Source organism: Myotis davidii, unplaced genomic scaffold (assembly GCF_000327345.1).
Source record: "Myotis davidii unplaced genomic scaffold, ASM32734v1 scaffold323, whole genome shotgun sequence".
Classification (NCBI taxonomy): Eukaryota; Metazoa; Chordata; class Mammalia; order Chiroptera; family Vespertilionidae; genus Myotis; species Myotis davidii.
Window position 1 is genome coordinate 5,898,638 of NW_006295491.1, and position 4,551 is coordinate 5,903,188.

At 39.3% G+C, this 4,551-nt stretch overlaps 1 protein-coding gene across 1 annotated transcript in view; it reads left to right on the plus strand.

The window, feature by feature from the left end:
• The first annotated feature begins 3,649 nt into the window (after window positions 1–3,649).
• Window positions 3,650–4,551, plus strand: part of TTC29 (tetratricopeptide repeat domain 29) — a 148,514-nt gene continuing 147,612 nt past the window's right edge. Inside the window, exon 1 of the mRNA XM_015568061.1 lies at window positions 3,650–3,769. The gene's annotated coding sequence lies outside the window, so the exon portion shown is untranslated. The remainder of the gene's footprint in view (window positions 3,770–4,551) is intronic.

Sequence of the window (4,551 nt, forward strand, 5' to 3'; positions counted from 1 at the left end):
TGCCCTGACTGGGAAATAAATAGGTGACCATCTTGTTCTTGGGATATCACTAAGGTTTAAGAGATTTAATAACTACTGAAGCATATTATTTTGTGAAGATTTGGCTCTACTTGTAGAAAACATTGCTATTGTAGGTTTATCCAGTCAATGGAGGCACAAGATAATGAGTAAATTTAACAATGAAGCATATTTCAAATTCAAATGGCATTCTTAGTTATGAGCAGATTTAGCAGTCTGCTAGAATTGCATCATAAGAACCAAAAGTAAGACTATGCTGAAAAAAGGGGGCAAATATTTTTAATACCAACTGACATTTATATGACAAATACTGAAAGTTGTTTTTTTGTATACTCTGGATTGAAAACAATGTGACTTATATACATTAAAGGAAAAAACAACTGAAATTAGATTTAAACCAAGGAACTATGCATTAGATAGCAAACAAAGTAGCTTAGGTTTTCAAGGTAGGTCCTGAAGTCTTTCCAGGCTTTTTAGAAGTTGATAACTTTGAAGATTTTTCCCCCCAAAGCCCTCAACTTTCAAATGTGCTCTTTCCTAACATTGGCATGCCTGAGTACCATGTCCACAGTCTACTGCTTCTCCTCCACACCTCTTTCATGATACAAAATCTTGCCAAAGGGACAATTTGAGAATGCATACTTTGCAATCTATTGCTGATTCTATTTGACTAAACCCTAAAAGCTAGTTTTGTAGTTTCTATTAACTGCAAACACTTATGACAATTACAAGAATGTTATGCATATTGGTAAAAATCTATAAAAAGACTTTTGACTCTAAATTAAGTATAAAAATTACTTGCAAGCATTAATAAGCAACTGGCTTTTTGTTTTACCTTAGAATATCTAGTGCGATACACACTGTTTATGTAAGATCAATAAATATTGACTAGATTTCTCCATCTAATTTATTCTACAAATAGAAAATATTTAAACCTCAAAAATATTTTATAGTTTCAATGAGTTCAAAACATATCATCATTGGACATAAATAGAATATTTTGGCCTCAAATTTTTTAAAATATATTTTTATTGATTTCAGAGAGGAAGAGAGGGGTAGAGAGAGATAGAAACATCAATGATAAGAGAGAATCATCGATAGGCTGCCTCCTGCAAGCCTCCCACTAGGGATCAAACCCTCAACCCAGGGCATGTGCCCTTGACTGGAATTGAACCAGGACCCCTTAGTTCGCAAGCCAAAGCTCTAACCACTGACCAAAATCAGCTAGGGCTGACTTCAAATTTTTAAGTGAATTTATCAAATCTCTATGTAGCAATAGAAAATAAATGTAACTATATATGCTCTTTAGTGCAATTTCTTAATTGAATTTTAGAGTTTCAGCTATTAATTTAGAAAATGTATAATGTTCTAAAATGTTCAGTGTGCAACTTGATATTATCTTTAATGCTTACTAATTTGTGTTTTTTAAGACAAATTTTATTATTTTATTTTTTATCACCTAATACTTTCTTACTTATTGTGTAAACTAGTATTCTGTAGTTGTAAGTAATAGAAATCAACTCTGGTTAACTTTAGAAAAGTGAATTTATTGGAATGGTATCAGAGGCCTACAGAATCATTGTGAAGCTGTGAACTAGACTTGGGAAGGGCTGATATCAGGCGGATCCTACACCTGGAAACCAACAACTGTCGCTGTTACCACAGGGTAACATATATGTATATGTTTATATACATATAAGCATTTTGGTTGAATATGCAAATTTCAACAAATTATCTTTTACATTAGAATATTTCTTCATCTAAGCTATCCCCAATCCTTACTGATGTGAAAGACACCTTTATTTCCATAAGATATATATTGTTACTTTTGCAAGTATTTATATTATCAAGGCATGGAATTACCTGCTCCTTCTTGCTCTCCGTGTCTATTAAACTACTTGTCAGGGCAGTGATCCAGCATAATATTCTGCGAGATGGTAAGATAATTAAGGTCCCTGAAAACTAAATTGCAGCAAAGAGCCATAGTTGACAGATTTCTGAGTTGGAAAATAAAAGTACACTGCTAACCCTCCTAGGTAACAGCAAATCGCTTCTTTTTTCTTGCTATCAATCAGAATATGGGGTGGGGGCAGTAGATGCTACCTAACAGCAAGAAGGCTCTATTAGAAACAGTAGCACAATTTGAGATACCATCTGGTCAACCTTTTATTCTTTAAGATATACATCTATGTTGTGCAGCTAACACAGATAATTAAAAAAGAATAGTCAAGGAGTTATCACTCCTAAAATTTTCAAGTCTGACATTCCCCCAGAAATGCAGTATTGCTTTTGATTTACTATTTTGGTAGGAAAGTACAGGGTTAGCTGGCAGCTGATCTGTGGTAGCTTTTTGTTTATTTATCTCCAGGGATGCCTGGAGCCATGATACTCCCTTTGGCCAAGATAGGAATAAATGTACTCGCTAGTGATATATAATGTGCTATTTAAAGATTGAAGCTCCCTTAATTCACCAGTACTACCTTGTCTACCTTGTTTATTAAAAATATATAGTTGATAATCTGCATCTGTTTTACCTGATTATATAGCCTGGTTTTGGCTATGTGATCAGTGGTATATAAAAGACCCTTTGGTGAAAAGGAAAGCCTTTGTACACTGTTGGTGAGAATGTAAATTTATATAGCCATTATGGAAAATTAAAACTAGAGCTACCATATGACTGGCATTCTCACTTGAGGTATATAGCCAAAGTGCCCTTCAATGGATGAACGGATGGATGAGTGGAAAAGAAAAATGGAAGATATATATATATATTGCAAGTAGAATTAATTTATGGTTGATAGAATGACTTGTATTGCTGTCTCCCTCACCTATAGTGTGTGACAGGAGGCAATGAATAAAAGCCTTGCTTTCTAGCACAGCTATAATTGGGAATAAGCAACAGGCCTCACTCTCTTGTCCTCCGTATGTATGAGGGAATGAGCAAAGAAGTGAGCTTCCTTGCACTTACAAGTGAGAGATGAGATGGAATGATGGGCTGAGATTAACAGGCTGACAATCAGTGTAAATATAAAATTTTGAGTTTCAGGTAAAAAAAATCACACACACACACAGAGATTCTATAAAGAGATCTTGGGTTTTTAGCTCACCACAACTCAAAATTAGATTTTCTTTCTGGAGAAAGAAGGGAAAAGATGGCTCTGGCTGCAACTTGCAACTAAGGCTGAGGATGAGGGGAATGCATTGACTTAACTAGGTCGCTAAAGTGGCATCAGGTCATGGAGGTCACGAATGCCAACCTGAGTGTTTTTCCATCAATCGTGTGGACAGCAGAGAAATGTTGGTGAAATATTGAGAATGCAGCGTCATGAAGGAAATGTTTCGGGGCGGCAAATGCCAGGCTGTTGGTCTGGACCTAGAACGAATTTCTGAAAGCGGTCTCACTTTTGAAAGCTGCCTTGTTTGAAAAGCCTGCAGGGTCTAAGGGCCTCCCTGCCCGCCGTCCCCAGCCCTCTGCAGGCCCCGCCCCCACCAGGCCCCGCCCCCGTGCCGAGGAGTCTGGGAGCTGCCCCAATCCCGAGCCCCAGTGCAGCCTAACCCCACCCCGCCCGCCTTCCCGCCCCCTCTGTAACCCTGGAGACGCCCCGGCGTCTGCTCGCCCAGCCCTGGCTTCGCCTAGTCCTGAAAACAAGCAGGGAAGTCGGGGCAGCGCCGGGGCCCTGCACCTGCCACTGGTGGAGGAGTCACTGAAGGGGAATGGAAAACCAGAGCTCCCCAGAGCCAGTCCACCGAGGTTCGTGACGCAGGGACAAGGCAGGAGCAGGGCTTCCACAGCTCCCAGGAGAGGCGGGCAGTGCCTTCCCTGCCCCCCACGGACCTTCCTCGCTGGTCTAGAGACTCCTCTCGGAGTTCCTCAGCTGGGGCCCTGGCTCCGCAGTGCACCTGAGCCTGTGAGGACAAATTACTTGGCCTGTTTAGAACCAGGCAGGAGCAGACAGGGACCTGGGGTGTCCTCAGTTTGGGTAAACGTAACGCAGTCTCATAAGTCTGAGCGATCAAGTGGTTACCCCTAATGTCGCATTTGTATTGGAATAGAGGGTGGGGCAAAAATAGTTGTGAGCACCTGAAACACAGTTTATTCTTTATTAATTATTGTATTATTTTACATCTGAACAATTGTAAACCGACTTTTGCCCCACCCTGTAACATAACACTATAGGTAGTGGCGTTTCATTGATTAGTGATTAATTTATCCCATAGAGTCTATACTTTTTTTTTTTAAAGTTCCTCTAACCTCATAGTAAGTATTTGGTATTTGTCGTACGAATAACTTTTCATGATGTGGGGCGGGGAGAGAAATTCTTTGGTAGTTTTTTTCAAACTTTCATAGTAAGAGAGCTTGTGGTGATCATATGAAAAGTTCTCATTGTTCTAAATGGTTTTGAACATAGTAAAATCCTATTTATTTTGTATTCTCTTGATGACATCTAATAAATTTGCTTGGCGAGGTTTGTTGGCTTTTACCCTAAAGTGACTGAATTCTGGAGACGTGGTCAGCCTCAGGCATTGTCACTC